The sequence below is a fragment of the Mauremys reevesii genome, linkage group 4 (genome assembly GCF_016161935.1).
Source record: "Mauremys reevesii isolate NIE-2019 linkage group 4, ASM1616193v1, whole genome shotgun sequence".
Classification (NCBI taxonomy): Eukaryota; Metazoa; Chordata; order Testudines; family Geoemydidae; genus Mauremys; species Mauremys reevesii.
Window position 1 is genome coordinate 55,197,649 of NC_052626.1, and position 27,888 is coordinate 55,225,536.

The 27,888-nt window shown below is 38.1% G+C and overlaps 1 long non-coding RNA gene across 5 annotated transcripts in view; it reads left to right on the forward strand.

Moving 5' to 3' along the window:
* The window catches only part of LOC120404750, a 55,844-nt gene that overhangs the window by 10,114 nt on the left and 17,842 nt on the right, over positions 1-27,888 (forward strand). For 3 of the 5 annotated variants that reach the window (XR_005598147.1, XR_005598145.1, XR_005598148.1), the window contains exon 2: positions 15,496-15,603. This is a non-coding gene — a long non-coding RNA (uncharacterized LOC120404750). Of the gene's footprint in view, positions 1-15,495; positions 15,604-16,914; positions 17,088-27,888 lie in introns of all 5 variants that reach the window. The other 2 variants (XR_005598146.1, XR_005598149.1) reach the window with 2 other exon arrangements.

The following is a 27,888-nucleotide window of genomic DNA, read 5'->3' on the forward strand; positions in this document are numbered from 1 at the left end:
CATTATCATATAAACGTAGCAGTTTCCTGCAGAGTTCCACTGCAGTCAAATAAAATTCAATGATAAAAATCACTCAATAGCTCCATTAAAATGCAACTAAAATTATTCTTATTAATCCCCTGGATGTGATCTATTTAGGAGCTGTCTGACATTTTGCATAGATTTTTTCCATATACAGGGTCTGATACTGCTCTTTGAAAAATGGTCAAGGCTTACTGACATGAGTAGGGAAATTTTATCCCTTTATAGTTATTCTTAGATCTATTCCACATCCTTGATATAACAAATACTCTGATACTCATGTGAGCAGCTGGCTGGTGGGACACTGGTGAGCTGGGTGGGTGGATGGGGATGCTGACTCCATCGGCACCCAATCACAAATCCCAGATGTAGGACTAGCTTCCAGTTTACCACAGTTAATCTGACAGCCCTACATAGTATTCTAGTCTAGCCTATTCGTGTTCCTATACAGTGCTCATCACCATGATATTTGAGTGCTTTCCAATGAGAAATAAACAGCTGTTCTATGTGGTTCCTTCTCTGTACCTAGAACAACACTCATTAGTTAAAGGGAGAGAGCCTTAACAAGTACCACGAGACAGTCTGCAATTCGGAGTCAGAGGCCTGGGAGCTGTCCGTGTACGGTGTCCCCCATTGTATGCTCATTGCACACAGCCACATCAATTAGCTGCAATGCTGGGAACTGAGGAAGGGCCTGGCTTTTACTAGAGAGCAGGAGTACATTTGTTTAAAAAGATGGCCATTGCTCATTTGTGCAGCCCAGGATCGTATTACCTCTAAGATCCACCTGCCCTTCTCCTCAAACATGCCTCCTTTTCATGGTACTTTCATGGTTGTCAAGCCAGGAAGTGTAAGGTCAGGGGAGGTGTGAGTACATGCTGAGTGAGCCTGTGTTTGATGTGGAATTTGCTATCCATGCCTGCTGAGGCAGCTTAAGCACCTGCTCTGGAGGCCAATTCCTGTATTTAGCCACTTAAGCACTGCTTGACCCTGTGCAGGATCAGTCTCATAACGGTATGTACTGCAAAATAAGGAAGGGGGAGCCAACCAAACCAAATGGTTTTGACAGCTTCACTCGTTTGCGAAAAACCCTTTGCCTTAAACACCTAATTCTTCACTCTATTCCCAAGAGGAAAGTATAGTAGAATGGGAAAAAAGGTGTTTAAAATAAACAAAACATACTTATTCATACAAAATAATGCCATCGCTGAAATACTGTGCTCTTTGTCAGCAAAATACATACCTCAGACTGTAAATTCACTGTTTAAAGTGCCAGCAAGATGTCCCTATAAACAAACATGTTTTTTTTTTCATATTTACCTTCATTGAGGTTTTGCTTTCCTCTACCTGAAGCAAAAAGTTTCCTTTTCTTGTCCTTGAAAAACTGATGGCAGGAGGGGGGCGGGTGGAGAGAGAGAGAGAGAGAAAATGTAACAAAGTTACTATTAGAGAAGATGGAGTGTGTTTGCTTCAAGGGACAGCTGGATTCTGTCTGTGTAGAAATTTTCTTCTGTCCTGCTATTTTGCTCTTCCTGGTGCCTGAGCAAAATAATGATGATTAGTACAACTTTAAAGAGTTAAGCCACCATGCAAAGTCTGTTTATGGTCAGTCCTTCTTAGGCTGAAGGGCTGGTCTCAAATGTGAATATTTATCTGGTTGTTTACCTTAGGAATGTGTAGATGCAGAAGGAAGGAATTTGGGCGTTGGAAGATAGTGGCTGCAGTGTATGATGACCGTTATGTGCTCGAAAAATCTTACAAAAAAATCTTGAACTCTCTGTGGATAATTATTTTAATTTAGTCATCCATAATAAATGATAATATGACATCCTTTCAACATCAGTATGGAATACAGATTTCTGTTTACAAAAGAAGGCAAATGTTATTCAGTTCAGCATGTCCAAACAATTACTAAATTATGAAATTTGACTATGGACAGTATTGTGTTAGATTTGCCTCATGCCTATTTTATGTCTCATGAAATATTTCTGATTATAGAAGTATTTATGTTTAACTAGATATATGTACAACTAAGAGAAGATGGAGTAATAGTAAGAAAATATTTTAGACTTTAAATGTAATAATGTCTTTAAAGCACATTCAGTGTTTTATTCCTGTAATTTTGGCTACATTATCTTAATCTTATCTCAGTGAAGTGAGAGCAGTATTGCAGGAACTGAGACCCAAATCTCAAAGAATTAATCAGTTACTAATTAACATGGTGCATCATTAGTGGTTGTGAAATAGAACACAGCTTATTCATCACTGTAAAAAGCTTGATTAAATTTATAATGTAATATTAGGTATTTGGCTATTTCTATCATACTGTTATGGTTCTTTGCTGTGCTGACTGCAAAATATAATAACTTCTAAGCAGTGTGTAAAACAAAGTGCTCAATTCACTTTATTAAAATATCCAATAATAATTGATTTAAAGGCAATAAAATGTGTTCATTAGAGGGTTTATATTCAAGAAATATTGAAAGTATACCTAAAACTGTCACTTTTATTGTGAATGAACAGGATAATATAATTTGAAAAGAGTATGATCATACTAAAGATTTGTCCTGCAGCATTATTTGATAGCTCGTAAAGTGCTGAAATTTAATATGATGCTTTCAGTCAGTTTAATTGAAATTTAATTGCCACTTTGGGCAGAAGGTTTAGATCTGATCAATAAAATATTAAAGATTTTGTGCTTTCGCTTGGAACAGTTTCTTCGCTGATGCATCAAGTGTACCCTATGTTTTAGGAAATATTTGTTTGTTATAGTTCATACCTTGCTCAATATCGCTTTCTAATCTGAATGTTTTAATGTGCTTCACAGATAAATAGTAGAAATAATAAAGCAATAGTTGATCCATCTAATTACAATAAGATGAAAGAAATAACGGTCACCTTCAGAGTCATGAGAAAGGCATTAATGTAAAAGAGCTATAAATATTTTGAAATGTCAAACCTCAGAAAGACAGAGTCCAACGTGAGCCTAGCTGTAAATCAGGCACAAAGAAGGACCTTGAAAAAAAGATGGTTCTTTGGTATTTTAGAAATAATTACTAATACAAAAAGGGTAATGATGAACCTATAAATTACATTAAAAAGGGCCATTAGAGGAGGATTAGTTTATAAAGCTGAGATGGTTCCTGAAAATTGTCCTGCTAGTTATTTCTACTTTTCATTTCATATTATTCATGAACCCCAAAATTATCTGATTAATGATAAACTAATTGATTGCTACTTTGCAATTCAAATACTATGGCCAAGTCTGATATCTCTCTGTAAGATCCATACAGCATCTTCATTTTCTTTCTTTTGGTGATGGTGTCAGGAGAATTATTTTAACTTGTCCTACATAATCCTAGAGGGGAAACTTCAGTCCAAGCAGTGCCTAGGCTAAAATCTTATGTGCAGTTTGCTCAGACTGAGGGATGCTGGGTATCAACATCCAAAGTGAGCCTTCCCATTCCCTTCTTAAACACTTAATCCTTTTCCCAACTAACCACTATCACATGACCTTGATGAGAGCAGACACATTTGGATGTGCTTGAAAGGCCACTCCTGTAATTATCAAGTTGTCTGCAGTAATGCAGTTGATCTACAAACTAACAAACAAGCAAACTGCCATACCACAAAGCTTGTTATTAAGGTCTTGGATTTTCTGTACTGGATCATACCACCCTGTTATCAGATCACTGGGCTACAATTCATGAGAATTTTTATTCTTTGAAATGAGACAATGCTTCTAGCAGCAATGCATGAGCTCTGCTCTACACTGCCAGGATCAGAGCGAGAAGGAGGGGGAAGATTTGGGAAACAGGCTGTCTACAGGAATAACTGTATCAAAGCAGCATAAGTTTCAGTGCAAGTTGTTTATTATTTGAGTGGCAGTAGCTCTGACTCTGTAGTTTTTTATGTGGTGTGGTAGGGGCCTGCATAGGGCAGGGGACAGCCATCAACAGCATGGCAAATTTGTGATCTCTTTTACCACTGCAGGATGATGTGCACAGGCATGAACACAACAGAATTATTTGTATGGCCTAAAATCGATGGTGTATCAGAGCCATTTCCTATGGATCACTAGACAGTGTGAAAAAGTATGGCCATTCTTACTGCCTTTTTCCATTCAGTACTGCCAGTTAGCCAGCCCAATAGGATTGATGATGTGGCCCACTGAACATTGCACAGCTGATGTGGTCTCTTTTCCCCTTAATGAGGCCCTTAAACTTATACCCACTTACCAAACACATGTGCATGCATGAATGCCCCACCCCCTGCAAGTTACACATCTCTCTGAATATGGCTCAATGAGTAATGGATTCTAGTATGGTAGAAGACAGGAGTGTAACAATGAAAATAGCTGACAGCAGGGATAAGTTTTAGTCCCCCTCTTGAATTTTACAGATTCTTAAGTATTTTAGCTTTCTTACACCCTTCAGGTTCCTCAGGGTGTGTTCTACCAATTCAGACATGCTTATGCAGCTGACTTGTTGGTAAGTGGATGTAAGTAGGCTTAGGGGGGTTCAACATTGACCATTTTATACCTCCTTACTTGCCCAGGGTCTTAATTAAGTTATTTCTGTTTAGTGGGGGGAGGGGGAAGGGGCACAGGCAATCATGTATTTAAAATATACAGGTAGATATACATGTTTTTCAGGCTCTCAGGTATCAGAGGGAGGAAGGAATAGGTGTAGTATCATATTTAAAACATAGCTCCCATGGGGACAAATCTTTGTTTCATTTAAAAATAAAAAGCAAAAGAAATAATTTTAAATTTTGTACAATATGTGGAACATATAGAGCTGAAAGCTTATATTGGTGTTAAGGTTCAGCAAATGAAGAGATGAACTGAGTATCTGTTCATTACCCAGCTAGAATTAAGATTGGCAGCTGTCCCATCTTCATCTACTGTTTACAGGAACTTGTAACCTTTTGTAAAGTAGATGAGAACACAAGATCTCCGCTAAGTTGCAAATGGCATCCAGTTTGACAAAAGGTTGATTTGAAATCATAGCAGAACAAAATAACAAAACAAAATCCCCCTACACCAAAACCAACCTACCAGACAAGTAGCCAAATATTTGACTAAACAAGGAACCAGGTAAAAACAAGTAATCCCCCTACCCAAATATGACTTCAGGCCAATGGTTCAAAAATCACTGCCTTTGGTGCATAGCTCTTGCTCTTGTTGGGGGTATGACTCTTGAGTGATGTGGTCTGATGGATAGAGTTTGTAACTAGGGAGCCAAGCCAATTTCTTGGTTCTGTCTGCGACATGTATGGCCTTGGGGAAGTCACCTTCCCTGTGTTTCTTTCTCCATTTGTAAAATGGGGAGCTAAGGTCTCATTACTTACCTACCTCATGGGAGTATTGTGAGATTTCAGTGCTTAACATTTGTACAGCACTTTGAAAATGTTAAGTGCAGGGTAGTGGTATTCTCTGGTCAGGTTTAGGCTGGGGGCTTCAGTTTTTAATACTGTAGTCCATTCCTCCAGTTTCCCAACTTCTTTTTTGAGTTTCTGGGGGTTAAAGATGAAGGGCATTATTGTGGGAGTGTTACTTGTGCAGCTCACTCCTCTTTTCCAGGGCTAATCAATCCTGTTCTCTGCCTGAAGAATACTGGAGAGGGGGAAGGGAGGGAGTGAAGCACTAATTATAGGTGGTACAGAAGTGGACAAGAGTGTGGGTAGAGTGAGTGGATGGAAGTTGATTTCAAAAAAGAAATCTCCATTTCTCTCAGCATCAAGAAGATACAATCTTCTTTTCCATATCTCAGGGCGGGAGGGAAGATGCATCTCCCCTCCCAGTAGTTGGGGGCTGGTAGTATACAAGGAGATCAGAAATATAAAAGGTTATTTATGAATGTAGGAGGTCGATCCACAAGACCTGAAATCTTTTGTTTCATCACACTCCTAGGACCTGAGGCATAGACATGCTAATTTGGCTCTGGCATGTCCAGCACACCTATACACCAAAATGTAGCCACCCATGTGGTTTAATGGCAGACTATTATGCGGCAGTGTAGGGGAGGTGGTTTTGAGTTCAAGTTTTCCATTTCTCCCAGGGTCACCTGGGGCTGGTAGTTCTGTGGAAGCAACATGTTTAGCCCCTGGAGGAGACAGAACCTCAGTTTGCCTTTGAGCCACTCATTCTTGTCCTTGGTGTGGTACTGATGAGCTCTGAAAGGAATTGAGTCCAGTCCTTTTTAGACACTGGGTCACCATAATGTAGAGCTTGAAGGAGCATGGATGATCTTGGGAGACCATATATTCCATTCTAGATACATTTAAATGCATGGTCCTATTTGGTTTTTCAAACAGTCAACTTCTTTAATAGTCTACCTAGGCTGAGAGCTTACTAACAAGGCTCTGGCCTGCTATCTTTTGATCCCTGATCCCTTTAAGATCCCTTGGCAAGTGGGTGGAGCTAACTCCAGGAGAATAGGATTTTAAAAAGCCAGGTCCTAAGTAACCAGAGGAGCTAGAAAACCTGGGAGTTTGGTGAGGGAGTTTAGAGATTGAGCATGAGAAGCAGATACTCTAAACTTAGGTCAGTAACCCCCACACCCCAAACAAAGAACAAACAAACAAAAAAACCCTGCAAGAGTAAAAATAATGCAGGCAGAAGTCCAGCAGCTGAGTGGGGACTATCCAGTTTATTGCACTGAATGCAGCATGTATGATTACCTGCCTTGGGGGTATGTGGTGTATGCATACATTCAGTGCAAGCAACTTTTGGCCCTCAGAGACCTAGTATAGGCTCTTGAGACTAGAGTGGCTGAACTAGAGGAGCTAAAGGAGACAGAGATGTACATATAGAGGAGACTTTCAGAGACACAATAGAGCAGTCCTGCCTCCAGTCTGACAGTGCTGATGAGAAGGATGAAGGTCTTGGGGAAGAAGAACATCAAGACTGAGTGGAGGGAAATGATCCCATAGTTGGGATCCTCCTTCCAGATGATGTCATGGTATGCTTTTGCACTGAGTATACCCTCTGGGGGAAGGGACCTAGTTACCAGGAAGAGACAAGTAATAGTAAAGGGGGATTCAATTACTGGAAATATAGATAGATAGATGGGTTTGTGATGACTAGGAGAACTGCAAGGTGAATTACTTGCTGGGTATGAATGTTGTGGGCCTCTCGAGATGTCTAGATAGACTAATGTGCAGGACTAGGGAGGAGCCAGTGGTCATGATACATGTAGGTAACAATGACATAGTGAAAGGTAGGGAAGAGATCCTGAAGGCCAAATTTAGGCTGCTAGGTTGAGATTAAAGTCTAGAACCTCCATGGTAGTATTCTCTGAAATGCTTCCAGTTCTACAAGCAGGGTCTGGACTGAAGAGAAATAGTCAAATGAAAAAGAGTCACATACAATTACATCACATGAAGGCAGACAACTAAATATTGTCAAATTTTATATGTGCTTGTATATATAATGCTAGAAATGTAAATATTAAGATGGGTGAACTTGAGTGCTTCATATAAATAAGGATATTGATATAATAGGCATCACAGAAACTTGGTGGACTGATGATAATCAATGGGACATGATAATACTAGGGTACAAAATATATAGGAATGTCAGAGTAGGTTGAATTGGTGGGTATGTGGCACTATACATGAAAGAATATAGTAAAAAACCTTAAATGAATCAAACTGCACCATAGACTCTCTATGTATAGCAGTAGGAATATACCGATCACCTGACCAGAGGGTGATGGTGACTGTGAAATGCTCAGAGATATTAAAGAGGCTACAAATAGAGAGAACCTAATAATAATGGGGGATTTCAGTACCCCATATTTGACTAGGTAGATGTCACCACAGGATGGGCTGCAAAGATAAAATTTCTAGATATCCTTAATGACTGCCTCTTGGAGCAGCTAATCTTGGAACCCATAAAGGGACAGGCAATCTTTGATTTAGTCTTAAGTGATGAACAGGATCTGGTCCAAGAGGTGAATATAGCTGAACTGCTCAGTACTAATGACCATAATGCAGTGGTGGGCAGCCTGCGGCCCACGGGCAGCATGCAGCCCATCAGGGTAATCTGCTGGCGGGCCACGAGACAGTGTTTACATTAACCATCCACAGACATGGTTGCCCACAGCTCCCAGTGGCTGTGGTTCACCATTCCCGGCCAATGGGAGCTGTGGGAAGCAGCGGCCAGTACGTCCCTGTGGCCTGCGCCACTTCCTGCAGCTCCAATTGTCCGGGAACAGCAAACCACGGTCACTGGGAGCTGCAGGCAGCCATGTGGATGGTCAATGTAAACACTGTCTCATGGCCTGCCAGCGGATTACCCTAATGAGTGGTGTGCAGCCTGCAGGCCGCAGGTTGCCCACCAGTGCCATAATATAATTAAATTTAACATCCTTGTAGGTATGCACAAACCCACCACAGAGCATTTAACTTCAAGAAAGAGAACTATACAAAAATGAAGAAGCTAGTAAAACAGAAATTAAAAGGAACAGTCACAAGAGTGAAATGCCTGCAATCTGTATGGAAACTATTTAAAAACACCATCATAGAGGCTCAAAAAAGGTATACCCCAAATAAAAAGACAACCAGTATGAAGACCAAAAAACAATAAAAAATGGCACCATGGTTAAACAGCAGAGTAAAAATGGCAGCTAATGGCAAAATGTTATCCTTTAAAAAATTGGAAGTCAAATCCTAGTGAGGAAAATAGAAAGGAGCATTAACTCTGGCAAGCCTAGTGTAAATATATAATTAGGGAGGTCAAAAAAGAATTTGAAGAGCAACTAACAAAAGACACACAAACTAAGTCGCCATGGGTAGCGGGTATTGTAGACTGGGGGAGGCTGTGCCTTCCCAAACAGACTAGCATGGCCCCACCCATGCTCTGCCCCTAGGCCAGGCTCCGTCCTGCAGTTCCCTGAGCTCAGGCTGAAACAATATCCTTATTAGAGATGGGCCTGAAACAAAACCTTATCTCTAAACCACAAACACCTCCCAAATTTGGGAAATGTTTGAAATCTAAATCCTGAACTGGATCAAAATTTGGGAAGCAGCTCTTATCTTTAAAGGTCCAAACCAAACCCCAGATCAAAGCATTTCTGAACTCTTGAAAGTCTGAAATCCAGATTTTGATTTTGCAGCTTGACTGCCTCTCTAAATCCTTATGGAAGAAAAAAAAAGTGTGATTCTCTCAAATTTGGGCACAAGATAGAGAAAAATATCATAGGAAACTGATTTATAAGAACATAAAAATGGCCATACTGGGTCAGACCAACAGTTCATCTAGCCCAGTATCCTGTCTTCTGACAGTAGGCAGTGCCAGATGATTTAGAGGGAATGAACAGAAAAGGACAATCATTGATTGCTCCATCCCATCAACCAGTCCTAGCTTCTGGTAGTTAGAAGTTTAGGACATCCAGAGCATGGAGCTGTGTCGCTGATAATCATGGCTAATAGCCAATGGTGGACCAATCCTCCAGGAACTTATCTAATTCTCTTTTGAACCTAATTATACATTTGGCCTTCACAATATCGCCTGACCATGAGTTCCATAGGTTACTGTGCATTGCATGAAGAAGTATTTACTTATGTATATTTTAAACCTCATGCCTATTAATTTAACTGTGTGAACTCTAGTTCTTGTGTTATGTGAAGGGGTAAATAACACTTCCCTTTTTACTTTCTCCACACCAGTCATGATTTTAGAGACCTCTATCATATTCCCCCCTTAGTTATCTCTTTTTTTAAAATGACCAGTCCCAGTCTTTTTAATCTCTCCTCATGCGAAAGCTGTTCAAGACCCTAAATAATTTTTGTTGCTTTCTCTCTACCTTTACCAATTCCATGTATTTTTCTGAGATGGGGTGACCAGAAATGCATGCAGCATTCAAGGTTTGGGCATACGACAGATTTATATAATGGCATTATGATATTTTCTGTTTCATTATCTATCACTAACATTGGTTCCTAACATTCTGCTAGCTATTTTGACTGCCACTGCACATTAAGTGGATGTTTTCAGAGAACTATCCATGACGACTCCAAGATCTCTTTTTTGAATCATAACAGCTAATTTAGAACCCATCATTTCATATGAATAGTTGGGATTATGTTTTCCAATGTGCATTACTTTGCACTTATCAACACTACATTTCATCTGCCATTTTGCTGCGCAGTGAAAGCAGCAAAGAATCCAGTGGCACCTTATAGACTAACAGACTGTCTGTTAGTCTATAAGGTGCCACAGGATTCTTTGCTGTTTCTACAGAACCAGACTAACACGGCTACCCCTCTGATACTTGACACCAGTTTTGTGAGATCCCTTTGTAACTCTTTGCTGTCAGCTTTGAACTTAACTACCTTGAGTAATTTTCTATTGTCTGCAAACTTTGCCACCTCATTTTTAAGCCCTTTTTCTGGATCATTTATGAACAGCACTGGGCCCAACATGGATCCTTGAGGCGAACCTGCTATTTACTACTTTCCATTATGAAAGCTGACCATTTATTCCTAAGCTTTGTTTCATATTTTTTAACTATTTACTGATCCATGAGAGGATCTTCTCTTTTATGTCATGATGCTTACTTTACTTAAGAACCTTTGGTGAACACCTTGTCAAAGGCTTTCTGAAAGTCAAAGTACACTATATCAGCTTGCTTGTTGACACCACTAAAGAATTCTAAGAGAGTGGTGAGGTACGATTTCCTTTTACAAAAGCCACATTGACTCTTCCCCAACATATCATGTTCATCTGTGAGTCTGATCATTCTGTCCTTTGCTATAGTTTCAACCAATTTGCCTGGTACTGAAGTTCGGTGTACCAGCCTGTATTTGCCAATGTCGCCTCTCAAGCCTTTTTTTAAGAACTAGTATTACATTAGCTATCCTCCAGTCATCTGGTACAGAGGCTGATTTAAGCAATAGGTTACACACCACAGCTGGTAGCTATGCAATTTCATATTTTAGTTCCACAACCTGTTCTATTGACACCTCAATCTGAAATTTTTGTAATGATGATGAAATGCTAGAAACAAGCTCAGGCTGAAATGTATTTAAACCTTGTCCTCTGATTACAGTGTTTTTGTGTACATTCAAATAAGTAGCATTGTATTTTAGGTTGACAAAAGACATTCTTTAATTTGTTCTTTAACTTGCTCTCATCCCTTCTCCAAGTGTGCATTTTTTCAACAGGAAAGCACCAAAATTGGTGTCACCTTCCCTCTTCGCTTACAGGATCAAAATTGTTGTACCAAAGAGTCTTGTATTTTTCCCTCTTTTAATTTATTACAACCACATATTCTAGTGGAAGTTAAGGTAGGAGGAGGGGGGAAGATGCTCAGCTGGTAGACAGCACCTCTACCTTGCAGAAGATTCATTCGACTGCACATTTTGAATCTGCTGACAAGAAACTTGCAGCACAAGTAATCAGAGCCTTTACAAGATTGATTTTTGTCCCCTGCTGGCATATGGCATATAGGGGAAAAAGGCTCTCATCTCTCAAAGTAATCTTAACTATTTAGAAGCCATTATTGCAGGATTACAAATCATCTGAATACCTTTCCTGTGTAACTTAGTTATTTATTAGCAAGCCCAGCAAGTTAGTCAGGTACCATTGTATACTGTAGGTCCAATCCTTCAGCCCTTGCTCAGTGGGAGTTTTACCTGAGTAATGGCTGCTAGATCAATCCCTGTATTTGCAAAGTTTACTAGACCTATTTTGATCTATAAACAAATCTATGTAGTGTTAAATATCCTTTTTAATTATTGAGAAGTCCTAACAAAGTATAATTGCAGCTCACTTTTTCAAATGGATTCAATCCAAGATGTAGATATAGTCTGTCCTAGGTTGGTAAAAAATGCTTAAAGTCAACTTGTCATATGGACTAAATTAAATCTATTACCTATACAGCTCTGGAAAAGAAGATGTAGAGGAAAAAATGGAGAAGCATGAGATTTATCTGATGTTTGGTTGATGTATGGGTATATAAAATCTTAAGTAATACAGATAATGTCACACAATATTGTAACATATTTTCAGTTGAACATTATAAAACAATAAGGCATAAATGGAAATTAAAGGAAAAATCTGAATGGTTGTCAGAGAACACTTTTTCATTCAGAGAATCATAAACATATGGAATGGTGTGTCAGGCAAAGTTTCTGAGATAAGAAGAGTGGAATAATTAAAAAATAGATTTATATCTTGAGGAATAAAGTACAGACAATGGGAAAGAGCTTGAAGTCAAATAATTTTAAACTCTCATCAAAAAAATTCTCATGAAAATCATATTTTGCAGCTAATTTTCTGAAGTTTGCCTTCTATTCTTTGATTACTAATTATATATAAACATATGTGTGTCATACATATACATACAGAACTATACTATACTTCTAATACATTTCAGTATATCTAAACACACAGAGATTGGGTGTGCTGTTTTTATGGTTATATCACTATTGCTATAAATTAATGGTTGATGTGAAGATATTGGGTGTTTAAATTCTATTAGAAAACGTGGAACTCAAAGACACTCTGATATCATGGTGATGTGTGCAATATAAAAACCAATATAGACAAATAGATAAAAAGGCAGCTCCCAAGGCAAATAAAAGTAGTAAACATAATTTCATTTGTGCAACCAGTAATTAAAGACAGAGATGAAAAATGCAAAGCAGAAGATTTTAAAGTCTCTTAAGCCTTAGTCTTTTTACAGAGATTTGGGTAAGAAGATACAATTTAGTACATCTATAATCCAAGTCTCAATAATAATACTGGTCTCTCAGATTCCTATTTCCTCATAAACTCCCCATTGATGTACACATAATGCTGTCAAAAATAATGTAGTCAACTCATATTTAACTAAGACTCTGAAGAGCAATGAAAAGGCATGCATATGACAAAAATGGTGGGAAGAAGAGGAGAGGCCAGCCCAAATATCTTACTGACATACCCCTACAGTGGGGCACATTCACAGCCCTGGACCATTCCTCTCAATGCATTCTCTTACCTGCTAGCCTCACTTGTGTCCTGTCTGGCTAGAGCATAGTTTGCTAAAACCTGTTTTGCTACCTCAGTCAGACAATGGGAGAGCAGCAAGCCCACACTTATATAAATCCAACAAAAAGGACATAAAGTTCTGAGTTTCATCTGCATATTGGTGACACGGCAGACAGAAGCATCTCACTGGCTCTGGTAGTAGCGGTACATACACACTAAGCATGAGGAGAACAAAGATGGAACATAGTGGTTTCTTGTTGAGGAGCAGCAAATACTACTTTTGTACTTTTTGGAGAAGAAGAAACAAAAACATGGAAGGGGTGCCCCTGTCTACTCTGTTAAGTTACTTCAGGGCAAGTGAACAAAACCTTGTGGTCAGTGGTATGAGAGGTAGATTTAAGAAATGCAGCTTGAATGCTGTATCTGTTGACAAGAGATCATCCACCATAGATGATAATGCTAAAACTGTAGCCAAACCAGCCATGTCTAAAAACCAGAATGGAAGGATAATCTATATTATGAAAATGTGACCAGACTTATTTCAACATCATCTTCTCAATTACCACACCCTCAAACAGGAAGGCAGATCTCTCATCACTTCTTTTTACAAGCAGTGGAGGGCCATGGTCTAACTTCCAAACAGTTTCCTATACCATTAAGATTTCATTGGGCAAAAATGATGTATAGAAGGCAGGACAGTTAAAACCTCCTGTCTTGACTCAGCTCCACTTAATCATTTCAGATTCAAGCAATTCTTTAAAGAAAATGGATTGTAAATGCCTTGCAGGAACACTGAAACCAAGTTAAGACAAGTCAATTCGCTAGACTGCCCACCATCTAAACAATTCTGTTGGACAAGATTTTTTTGATGCCTTGGCAAATAATGGCTTCTTCACCTCTCTCTCTGTCATTGGGGGAAAGGTTAAAAATTCTCAATGCAGCAATCTGAGTTTTTGAGGTCTGTATTATTGGAACTCCAGCTTTCTCTCCTGCCACTTCTTAAGTCACAGGGCATCTGTAAACCACATATATAACCTGTGAGAATAATATGAAGGGAGGAGATATTACCAAAAGAGAACTCTTCAGGGCTATTTATCAGCAGAATCAAAGAGGTGAATGATTTTCCTTTTGTATCATGTAAGGAAAAACCTCTTTCTAGCATCTCAACCAGATTTAGACTCAGAAATCAAAGCATTTGAAAAAAAAAATCCTATTTCACCATGCATTGACTAGTCATATAAGATAATTTTTTCAAAATTGCCTGAACACTTAGGGCCAGCTTTTCAAAAAAAAAAAAAAAAGAAAAAGAAAAAAGGAGGCTCCTACAGAGGCAGATAGGTGTGTAATGGGGTTCTCAAAAGCACCTGAAGTCCTGTTGATTTTAATGTGAGTTAGGGGGCTATCTTAGACACCAGGGGCCTATTAACATCTTTAGTCTCCTACATACCATTAAAAATCTGGCCCTGAGTGCCTAAATTACTTTTGAAAATGGGATTTAGGCTCTTGGTCACTTAGGCATTTTTGAAATGTTATCCATAATCAATATTTGAAATACTCAGTGGTCCTTTTATTGCATTCTCTCAATGGGGAAAAAAGTTATATATAAATTGCCAAATTTACTTTGCTCCATGAACCTGCCACTTGCCACCTGCCTGACGCAATGGATTCCTTTAATTAATAATAATAATAATAATGAAAAAGTCCAAGAGTATCAGCTTAATGGTGTTAAGTATCAGAGGGGTAGCCGTGTTAGTCTGGTTCTGTAGAAGCAGCAAAGAATCCTGTGGCACCTTATAGACTAACAGACGTTTTGCAGCATGAGCTTTCGTGGGTGAATACTCACTTCTTCTTGCATCCGAAGAAATGGGTATTCACCCACGAAAACTCATGCTGCAAAACGTCTGTTAGTCTATAAGGTGCCACAGGATTCTTTGCAGCTTAATGGTGAGAAGTAACATTAAAAACAGGGCAAATGGTTTTAAATTGAGGATGTTCCAATAATAACACTAGTACTACTGTGTGTGGGGAAGAGACAAAAGTGATTCCTGACATTCAGTAGTAACCTCTGTTGTCAAATAAATAATGACACTGATACATGTGAAAGAGACCCCATCCAATGCTTGGCCTAGGCTTTACTTCTCCACCTTTAAAAGAAAAAAAATAAGAGAAGATCCTCAATGCTTCATCAGGAATGATAGAGAACTTTCAATTAAAAAAATGGGGAGGACATGTAGTCTCTTATATTGAACAAAGAACTAGAAATAAGAATGATTACTGGCTTAAATCAGGACTGAGCCAGAAACTCACTATTTGAACTCAGGACAAGTCTATGCTACAGGGTTAAGTTGACCTAAGATATACAGCTCCAGTTATGTGAATAATGTATCTGGAGTCGACATAACATAGGTTGACTCATTGTGGTGTCTACTCGACCCACTGTGATGGGTCAATGGGAGAAACTCTCCTGTCGACTTACCTTATGCTTCTTGTTCCAGTGGAGTACCGGAGCTGATAGGAGAGCAATCTGCAATCGATTTAGCAAGTCTTCACTAGGTCCGCTAAATCGACATTTGGTGGATCAACCGCTGCAGCGTCGATCCACAGTAAGTGTAGACATGCCCTGATACCTCAGTAAACCTCAAATATAAAAACTGCATTTGAGCTGTGCTTTCCTGGGAAACTAAACTTACAACAACAGACCTCTCTAGTTTTGCTTATTACATTGATTTTCATAATAAACATTCTAAGATTGTACCCAAATGCATTCATTATTAGTTTTAATTATTAAAAGAATTATTTATGTCTTGAAGGATGGGATGGCTCATAGGAATGCTAATATGGCATAAAACCTGTGGAGACAGAGCCTCTATATTGCAACTGCCAGTTTCAAGCTAATATATGTCTGTCCTCCTGTTACTGAAAGTTATACTCTCTGTTTAGAGGCCTATGCAAAATATTTTGGTGTCTTATTCCAGTTCCTAGTGTGTAGTGCTGGAGTCCACAGAACAAAATAGCAACACAATTGACTCTAATTCGCACACTCAATGGCCATTAAATCTCCAGTGCTATCAATCTGGCATCTTTCAAGAGGTATTATTTAAAATAATTCAGTAGTACTGCTGATTTTTGATCCATGCAGAAGTGGAAATCAATAGGCACCAAAGCATGTTTTCAGAATTGGGTCTTTTGTTGGCACTAAGAAATACAGCAATACGCTGGGTCAAAAGACAGCATTCAACAATGATGGAATGGAAAAAAAAAGGACTGAATGCCTGCATATATCCAGAAGAATAGCATATAGATGGAAAGGTTGTTTAAAGAATTCTACTATTTTCATGTCACCTAGAAATTTCCCACAAACATACAATATTTTATTATGTTGTTTAACATGTATAAATAACCACTAATTTTGAATAGATATAGATAGATAGAGATAGATAGGTATATCCAAGATTTTCAAAAATAGCTAGTGATTTTGGCTAACAAGGGGGAAAAAAAGTTTAATGATGTCCACAAATATTTTAATGGGTCTTGGCCACTGCCCAGCAACTCAGGCAGGTGGCTGAAGGCTTGGGTGAATGGCATCTGTGACCCATTGTCTAGTACAATTAAAACGTAGAAGAACTCTGACATGAATGGGATTTAGTCACAATATGTAGATCTGTTGAAGAAAAAAGTAGAATTATATTTATCCCTAATATGCAAAGAGAGCTGTTTGTGCCAAACAACATGAGTGTTTGAACAAGATACATTCAGATGTTGATGCATATGAATTACTTTGTATGTATTGCTTGATAGCATACCATTGCGCAGAGTTGTTAGCATCACTCTAGGCATGTTATGGATTTACTGTATTACATATAATGCAATTATTGATTTACATAAGTATTGCTATTTTTTCCCAAATGTAACAGATTTTAGCTTGAAAGGACTATAAACTGAGAGACTTGCTATAGTTTAAAATTGGCAGCTGGTCGGGAGATGAATGCCAAGCAAAGTGAGTGTACAGGAGGTTCCTGCTGTTTCTGCAGGGAAGCATCCCTGGGTGAGACATCTGCTGTTCAAACTTCACAACACATTGTATCAGGTGACAGTCAGTCCATACCTAATCCAAATTTCTTCCACTGTAAAATTTTCTGGCCAAGGGAAAATACATTTATACTCTGCATTATCTGTCAAAAATGGTCAAATCTTGTTAATTAACTTATCCATGTTTTACCAATTAATCTCTACTTTTCTTAGTATTGTCATTGCTGTATAGCAATAATTTATTTTTCCATACATGTTTTTAGTAGAAATGGCCTGAGGCGCAAAATCCAGATCTGAATCTGGATCTAAATGTCTTCAAATTCCAGGCCTGTTTGGATCTAGATTACTTTAGGGGATCCAGTTCCAGTTTTCATTTAATCACAGACTTCCTACACTCCGACTCAAGTGAATGTCTGCATGGTATCACCATTAAAAATGTTTCCGTGGAACATGTGTAGTCGTTGTAGGAGGTAGTTGGTGATACATTCTCCTCATTCTGGTGTGTTTTAGAAACACTTTTAGCATAAATCCTCTAGTGTGATTTGCACTTCACTTAATTTATAAATATATAGACAAGCCTCAGTCTGCACATCATAACCAGCAATGTTTTTGTATCATGCACCTCAAATGAGAAAATCTGTAAATCAGTTTGCTGTTGTCTCATCTGTTTTCTTTGTCCCTCTTGCTGCCCCTTCTGTTGTCTAAGGGGAAACTGTTCTTTTCCACATTCTTTCTTACAACTGCTACTGCTTGAGTGATGGACAGAGGGATACGTTTTAGGAGGAAGAAATGAAAACTGAAGCCCATAAGGGTCAGTGGGAAAATGTCCCCCAATAGAATGCTTTCTTAAGAACAAAATGACATCACTGCTGAATCCACTGAACAACAAAATCCACCTCCACTCTAACCACAACCATTTCCTTTAGAAATCCTTCAGCTCCCATTCTGCACCACAGCTAAACCACTTGTGCTTACCTCCAAGGCTTTCCTCAGCTCCAGCCAACATCTTTGCTTTCATCTTCTACTATCTGCCTAGTTTGCTCCACTGAGACCACAAGTTTGCTTGTGCCATTCTTCCATTCTTGCCTTCGAGCTATCTTCCCTGCCTCTGTTCTGTTTCTGGAACCTCTGCTCTTCCTGGGCCTACTTCAAATCCCTCCATAGCACATGTTCTTTCTGTGATTGCGAAAACATTCCACAAAGATATAAACCCAGATTCTCAGCTGGGCTAACTCAGAGTAGCTCCATTGACTTAAATGGTCCAGCTATTTAATGACCCTATTTAATTTAAACAATGAAAAGCCTGTGTCTCCATTTCCTCCCTCAGTGTACCATGTGTATGTTTTGTCTTGTGCAATTCCTTGAGGATAGAGCCTGTATCACTCTCTTGTCCCATATAGAGTTGAAAACATTGTTAGCCATTGACTAATGACAAAAAAATAATAGAAAAGGCTCCTCCCTTGGCTTTCTTCTCTGAGTGAGCTGTTCACAAAGTAAGAACTGGGTGTAAGGCCTGTTGAGAAAAGAATAAACCTTATGTGGCTCTGGGAGTAAGCTTTGAATTATGGCTTTGACAGAACTAGACTGGGTTAATATTGGGTTAACTGCCAAAAATTCGTCTATCACCACTAACCACCACAAGATCAGATATATTATTTTATAGCCCTTACTTGCACCTCTTATATACTGCATAGGATCAAAAGAACGACTTGCCTGTTGGTTGGTATATAAGAGTGTGGCGGGGAGGGGAGGTGCAAAAAGGAGATTTCCATCACAGCTGCTGCTCAATAGTTTGGGAATATTGAAGCTGGATAAGATTCCATTCTAAAGAAATTCCAGAGGATATAAAATTTGACATCATGTGTAAGCAACATGTTTATTTTTCACTTCTCTTTTCAGTTCCTCTCTTTCTTTCATTTCTGAGGAAATGAGTATTCCTCCAACTTCTCTATTTGGATTAAGCTTTCCCTAGGCTAGTGAGTTGGCTAGTGAGTGGGTCTTCTCTAGCTGTCATAGCTATGACTACAACTCATTTCATAAACAGCTACCTGTGTTACTGACATTTCTTCATCACTACCTTTGAATTAGGCATAAGTATTGGTTTCATATTAATGTTTCCTTCTTATAATCCTTGTACCCCTGTGAATATGATACTATGTGAGATGTATGGACTCATGGGGAATTAGTCAGCCTTTAGGTCCTTAGAAATGATCAACACACAAGTCATCTTTTCTTCAAAAGCTGATAGAAGTTGGTCCAATAAAATGTATTACTCACCCTTCTTGTCCCTCTAATTGTGGCCCTGTTCAGGCTCCAATTATGTGAGGACTATGGGGGCAGTTCTGTGGACAACCACTTGGTGGGGCCCAGCATTGGCTGACCGTTATTTACCCCAGGACTCCTCCAGTTCTGAACCCTGACATCTGGGAAAGAAACAGTCAAATCTCAGAGGTTTCCAATTGTATATATTTGATAATTAAACTAAATAACTAAGCAAAAAGAATAAACTAAAATTCACATAAGCAAATAAAATTCAAATAAAACGGGCTAATATCAAATCATCCAATTAATCTAATTATCAGGTTGATAAACATTTTCAAATAAACTGCCAATTCTTAACAAGATTTACTTAATTATTTGGGAAGGCAACAGTTTTGTTTAACTACGAGCTCTAGAAGTAAAGTAGTGTAGTTGTAGCCATGTCTGTCCCATGATATTAGAGAGTCAAGGTGGGTGAGGTAATTGTCAGTCTCAGTACCAATTGATATATTCATATTCCAGCTGGATGGCTGAACACAGGGAAGATCAAATCACTTCCAGGTTGAAGGCAATGTTGAGACTCCATCTCTGATACAGTTAAAGCAGACTGGCTATCACCTGATCATCTATAATTTACACGATATATTTCTCTCCCCCAAATTACAGGTAGCCAAAAGTCCAATATAATTCAAGACTATTTGGCTTGTCACATTAAAATATAAGAATTTAGGTGATGATAACATAATTTCTCAGGATTAAACATACAACTCCTAATTCATAACGTATGCATGTGTGATCTTTTAGCCAGTGAGGTTATTTAACCTTGGGCTGTTTTAGGTATTTGAGAAACTATTGTCCAGGCAAGTATCAGAGGGGTAGCCATGTTAGTCTGGATCTGTAAAAGCAACAAAGAATCCTGTGGCACCTTATAGACTAACAGACGTTTTGCAGCATGAGCTTTCGTGGGTGAATACCCACTTCTTCGGATGCAAGTCTTCTTGCATCCGAAGAAGTGGGTATTCACCCACGAAAGCTCATGCTGCAAAACGTCTGTTAGTCTATAAGGTGCCACAGGATTCTTTGTTGCTTTTATTGTCCAGGCAGTGATCTCAAATAAATTCTGTGTGTTTTATAAACACACTCACATAGTCACTCACACACTCACTAGCAGCCACCTATTAAGCAAACTAACCAACCACAAATGCAAGAATGCTAAGGTAGATGCATCATTCCTCTACTAAAAATTGGAAAAAATAAATCCAAGAGACTGATACTTCATGGGATGGTTATTGCAATTCTTGTGGTTTCATTCAGCTCCAGGAAGCTGATATATTCATAATACTGGATAGAACAAGTATGGATAAATTTTGGAAGAAATGAATGTAGTTTCCCCTAAATTTGTCATTATTGATGAGGGTGCAACAGTTCACAGGCCTACATTTTTTCAATCTGAAGAGAAGGTTATGGGCATTAACTACAGTTGTAGAAAATGATTAGGTTTGGCATAGATGTCAGGAAGGTCAAGCTTTCTTACAATTTTCTCCCCCTTTTCCCCTCAACCAATCCCCCCCCTCCACAACTTTTCCTGTTGTACACAGGGCATAGGGCTCTAATTATCATATGAATAATCCAGTTTCTGAATAACATACATTATTTACAACAAAAATCATGCCCCACAGTTGTTCTGTGCATACAACATAAAAAGTGCTATTGACTTTGAAGGTCTCTGTAAAAGTATAATGCATATATCAGTTGTTTATTTTTAAATGTCTTTTCACCATAGACTAAATAGTTTCAAACATTAATAATGGATATTTACCTAGAAAAAAATTACAGTCTAAGGAGTGTACTGCCTAGAGGATAATATTAATTAGTAATAATAGTCCGTAAGTTAGCATGTATTTTCAGAAACTATCTTCTTTTACGTATGTATGGAGAATACTAATTCCAGTAACCTTGTTCAAACTGGGCCACCTCCTTTGAGGCTTTGTAAATATCTAGATGTTAATCCTTTTTACCTATGCAGCTGAGAATTGGGAGTTGCACATGAGTATTGTAGGCTATGTCTAGCTTGCAAATAAAAGTTGTGTTCTTAACTCAAGCCAGCTAACCCACATTAGCTAACTTGGGTTAAAATAGCAGTGAAGACAAGGCAACTCAGCTTTTAACTTGCATTAGCAACTGGAGTTCAACTTCACGCACCCCTATGGGCTTTAACTCGAGTGGCGAACTGGAGTTAAAAACCAAGTCGCCATCTTTTCGCTATTTTAACCTGAGTCATCTAACATGGGTTAGCTAACCCAAGTTAAAAACACAGTATTTGCTGCAGTGTACACATACCTTTAGAGGAAAATATAGTTCCTGTGCACTGTGGTTTATAATCAAGCTGCAAAAATGTGTACTAGTCTGGAATATCAGGTCCAAAACTGGTAATGAACACCTTTAATATGAAAAGCCTGATTGTGGAAATCAGGTTTTGGTTTCATAAAATGGAAACTGGTTTTGCAAAACCTACCTAAGAAAAAATAATAATTTGAGGCTCACAAAATCTCATCATCCCCAAGCCTAATAATTCTTAGGTCTGATTTAAATCTATAAAAACAAGGAACTGTAGAGTTCAGGCTTCAAATCCAGCGGAAAGCTACTTTTTGTTGTTGTTGCTGCACACTACAAGGATCTCCAAACAGAGGGTTGCCTTGGATAAAATGTGTGCTGTAAAACCTCAGCACAATGAGGGTGAGTTAAGGATGAAATATCAGCCTTGATTCTGAATTTCCCTGGTTCATCCTTTTAAAAAGAGATTTCTATAGTTTAATATATTCTTGATTTAGTTGCCTTTTTCAGCATTCGCCACCTTGTTCGTGTTTTATGCAATGTCTGATAGCAAGTGTCAAGAGAAATTTAAAATTATAGTTCATTTACTCTGGTTAAACATAAGGAAGCAAAAGCAATTACCAGAGTAAAATGATGGAATTAAAGATTCTTCTTGCAGCCTAGTTAGGTATTTAGTGTTTGATGAGTGTTGCAAAAGATAAATCCATTTTTCATAGAGGGCCGTATCAATCTACCAATCATGAATGAAAGCCACTGAACATGATTTAGATATCAAATATATGGTTTGCAAACAAAAATCAATCTTTGGCTAGGGAAGTACAAAGTAGTTGACAATACAGTGTCCCTTTTTTGTTCCTCAGTAGAAGAATGCTTTTTTAAAAGTGATGAATAAGCCTTATACAACATTTTGAAAATTCTTACTAAAAGTATGCTTAAAGAAAGATTACATTTTAAAGAGATCCCTGCAGACGTTCTGCTGAAGATCTGATGTACATAATCCCATATATTCAGATTAAATGCATCCTTAACATGAGGATAAAATGTTAATTAGTTTTTAGTTTAATTACAGGCTTACTACATGCTAGAAGTTTAAATTTAATTGATTGGTAATTCAGTTTGACTGACCATAAAAATTGAACATATACTTATTGTTTTGGTGCCTAAATTAGTGTATGTGCATCTGTAATTTAATCCATGGTTTATACTGTACAGTACTTTATGCAGAAAGATACCTGTTTGATTATTAGATATAGCAAATTTTAATTCACATAAGACACATAAACCAGTTTTTTTTAGATGAATGACTTATAAATTCAATGATGTAACTGTTTTTACATCATTCCCTATAGTGATATTTAGGGCTAAATTGAGCCTATAGGTTCAGACTTAAGTATGGGGTGCCATGTACCTGGAAAAGCTTGGGGAAAAAATTGTGCCAAAATTCCTCTGTGCTAATCTCTTGATCTGGAGGTGAAGCCTTGTTCTGAGTGTGGCATACTTTCCACCAGCTCCTTTGGCTATGGTTCTGTCCACTTGCTTGCCCTGTTCTCCTTTCTTCATTTCAAGGGTCAAGCTGTGACTCTGACAGATTTTGTGCTATGCAAAGGGTGTGTGTGTGTGTGTGTGTGTGTGTGTGTGTGTGTGTGTGTGTGTGTGTGTGTGTGTGTGTGTGTGTGTGTGTGTGTGTGTGTGTGTGTGTGTGTGTGTGTGTGTGTGTGTGTGTGTGTGTGTGTGTGTGTGTGTGTGTGTGTGTGTGTGTGTGTGTGTGTGTGAGAGAGAGAGAGAGAGAGAAAATGAGAGAGAGACCTTATTCTCTTTACTCTGTGTAGTGTATTCCTCACCCCCCTCTGGTCAAGACAGGGAAGGTGCCAGAGCCATGGGTCTGCCCACTCTCTCTCCCTCCCTCCCTCCCTCCCCACTTGCCAACAAGGAGGATATTAGATGTGCCTCTGCTACCTCTCCCCTCTAAGCCTGTAGCAGTGGTACAATCTAGCTCTTAACAGAAGTGCAAGAGTCCTCAACTAGGACTTGACACGCTGTGGTCCATTTTCTTTTGGGATTTGCGTGTGTAAAGTTTTGGGTTATACTACTTTTGGCTTTTCAGTTTGTAAGGAAGAAAAGATTAAGTATAGGGTTCTTTTTGTGACAGTTGGAACAAATTCTTTTTCTCTCAAAATGCCACAGGAAGCTGGGCCCAAGTAAAAACACTTCTCAGGAGCCAGAGTTTTAGGAACAGCTGTACCCTAGTTTTTATGACCACTATATAGAAATTTTACGTGTGCTTTCCAAAATATATCTCTACATATAATTTATTTGTTGTTAGGAGTCAAGCCAATATGGAAACATTTTGGCTCAATTGAATTTTTTCAGCTTCCAAGGTTTTTAACGTTTCTAAACTTGTAGTTCAATACCATCTCAATTAAACATGTTCCTATTCTTTTTTATCATCCATATAGGGACACAATGCTGTTCTTATTGAATTCAATAGGACTTCTCAAGCCAATGAGGACTACTCAGGCATGAAAAAGGGTTTCTAAAATCCAGCCCTAAATATCTAAATGTCTCTGTTTATAGTCAGATGTAGTGGTAAAAACATATTGAAAGATCCTGACTATTTAGAAATATTTAGTTCCTGAATAGAGACCCAGTAATGCAAGTTCTGGTTGAAATTATATGCTGGCCAGATCCTCATTTGTATCAATCAGTATAACAATGTGGTTATGTTAATTTACACCACCTGAAGATCTGGACCTTTTTGTTTGTAATTACTAATTTGTATTACAGATAAGCAAAATTGTTGACAGTTCAAGTTAGTTTCTTATACAGAGTATTAAAAGTGGTTGTCAGATGCACAAGATAGGGGAATGCAACAGAGTTGAGGCATTAGAGGTTCTGAGTTATGTTTAAGTATTACATAGTGTTACTTATTATAAAAGTTATACCAATGCTTTAGAAAATGCTTCTGAGTCCTACCATCTGCTTGTATTATTGTTGTTCACAAGGTTTAGTATTTTTTTCTGGGGTCTAGCCAGCCCGCTTGTGTGTAATAATCTGGAGTCCTTTTATACTTTCGTCAGTAATTCACATTCTGTTGCAAAACCAGTAAAACTTTAAACAACTACTTCTCATGTTTAATTCATGTTGGGGTTATTCTCAGATGGTCTTAGAATGCACCCATTCACTACAACCTTCTTAAAATAGCCTTTGAATATACAAACTTACAGCTTCCTTCCCCATTTTCCCAGAAGGAATCTTGTACTGTATTTCCACTGCACACTATATATATATATAAAAACAGACCAGGGACTGCTAGGTGCAGCTGAACACCTATACTTCCCATTGACTTTGGAATCAGGCCAGTTACAAATGTACAGTTAAAGTGTATATTTTTAAAAACAAAGCTGTCCTTATTTTTTTGTTTAATTATATATAATACAACAAAATGTGATCCATTTGATTTGAGAGTTAGAATTGCTGATTTTCCTATCACATTCTATTTAAAGATTTTTAGTTAATTAAAATGCATTAAAAATTCAGGTCATTTGAGTTGCACTTTGGGTTACCCAACTAAACTTTTACTTCAAAAGTATCCAGTGAATTTTTATATTATCTCTAGGAATTGATCATACACAGCTCCCTCTAAATATTTGCTATTCAAGCTGGGTTGGTTAGTTGTGACTCGCCTAATAAGTCACATGACATTGTTTCTGCTCCCTGATTGATGGAATGTATAAGTGTTTTCTGCACAAACATTAGTGCCATGTGACTTGAAATTCAGGTTCCATGAAACTTCTTGCTGAAGGGCTTGTTTGTGTGGGAAAACTTATTTATATTTACAGAATATCTGTCAGGTGCTTCATGCGTTCATGGAAAGTAAATGCAAAAGGCACATGACCATGTCAAAGAGAATTCATTTAAAAATGTGAATGAATATTAATGGAAAATGTGTTGTAACGTTTACCCTCTTCTAGTAAAGAATATTGTTAACATTCTATTAAAAGGTCAAGCATTTATCAGAGACAGAAATAACTCTATCATACCAAAATACCTCAGTTTATTGTCTGAGGCTGTATCATATCCTGTTAAACTGAAAGTTCTGTTGCAACCTTAACAATAGTCCAGCTATTTCAGCATAATGATCCCTCAATCCTGCATGTTGGTCTCCATAGCTTTATCTTTGCTAGCTAACACATGGAAGCTAACATGTGGTAAAATTCTAGTGAAGAGAAGATAGTTGTAATTTTAACACGTTACCAGGTTGAGGTAAACACAAAGGTCCCCCCCAGTCTTTACCTTGACCTACTAGCCAGCGTAAAAATTATGAACTGCCTAGTGGATTTTACCATGGTAGTTACCATGTGTTAGCTAACACCAGTTAAGAACCCACCCTTTTCCCTAGTGTGGATGCACCCTGTGAGTGGATTATGGCAGGACTCCACTCATGTAGAGACATGTGTTGAACTGGGGCCTAAAGGGAGATTTTCAATAGGCACAAATGGCAGTGATGCACCGAGCTCCCATTGAAAGTGGATGAGTTAGGTGCTTAACTGCCATTTGTGCACTTAAAGTATCCCATTGAGTGTGTATGTACTCTCCATATAGAAAACTCCACTCCCATACAAGCAAGAGGTAACACTGTGAGGATGTCTAACACCCAATAGCTATGAATGAGCACAGTAATGAATTTTAAGTCCAGACAATGACATATACCTTTAAATGCTCAAAGATTTGCTCATAATTTTAGCCTCATGACTCCCATTGTCTTTAATGGAAGTTGGATGGCAAACTATACATACAAACTCTTTGAATATTTAGGAGACAGCATGGAGGTGTTATGTGTTTTTGCTGTGAAAACATATATATGAAAGTCAAGTTCAACAGTCCATGAAATGATGCACTAATCTCAAGAGTTCACATGCAATTTGGGGTATATTTTCTTCTCCATGCACAAGCAATTGTAAAGGTAATTGCCACCCTGAAAGTAAAGTAAACCCACAAAACACATATACTGTATCTGCAGCCCGAAATGTCTTGTGGTAAAATAGCTTTTCTCATTTTGCCTCAAAATGAAAACAATTTTTGCAAAATAACTTCTGGAGCATATCTTAACTTTTCCCATTTTATGTCCTCAGTGACTACTTTATGATGTTTGCTAGTAATATATAACTGTTAAGATACATATTGCTTGACTTTGTATGGTTTTCCTAGTCTGTTCCTTAATGTGTTTGTAGATTTTCAAGAAATAGTTTATTTGCAAGATTTATTATTTTGGTCAGCTTTCTCTGCCTAATATAATTAATTTTGTACAATAAATAAATAGACTCTCACTAACTATGGTGATGATAGTACTATGTCAGAGTAGATCAGACAGAGAAAAAAACAATTACATTGTCTATTCTATAGCACTTTTCATGAGAAGACCTAAAAACACTATAAAACCATTGCTCAAAAAAGGATCAGACATTAAAGTGGATCTAAAGAATATCCAGAGTTGCAATTCTGAGGAGTTTTAAAATAAGATTTAAAAAAAACCCCTCAAGATTATTTAGAGATTGACCTATGCCCTCATGTTTCAGGGCATAGGTCAATCGCTAACTAAAGTGTGTTAGGAAGAAGTTTTTCCTAGGGGCAAACTATTTTATAACTCCGTACTGCAGGATTTTTTGCACCTAGAATTGGCTGCTGTGAGAAACAGGATATTGGACTAGACTGAAGCCTGGTTTGTCCCAGTATGGCAATTCCTGTGTTTTTATTAACACTCAGAACATCCCTAAAAAGTAAGTCGATAATCCCATTTTAGAGATGGTTACAAGGAGCAAGGGATTAAGTGATTTGACAAAGGTCACTAACCAGCACTGGTTTGTAGTGGCTTTCTGACGAACAATAATTACCATTGCTACACCAGTGGCAGCAAAGATAGGAGACAAGACTCCTACAAACATAGGCAATTAATACTGGGATCTAACCTGGCTCAGAGATATCTTGTGGTTTAAAAAAAAAATGTCAGCAGCCACAATTACATTGATGATGGTAGGGCTCCTACCATCGGTGGAGCTACACCAATCTTTGCAACAGTGGGAAAACTTTGCTATAAAACACTAGTGTATGCAGGAGCCATATAAACTTGGTTAAAAAAGAATTAGAAGAAAAAGGGATCTGTTGCCGCCTTTGCACTCAGGCATCTACATTGATCACGACACAAGACAATACATCATGTATGAATGTATTACATTCAAAATCTATGTATGGTTGCAAAGTCAAGTACT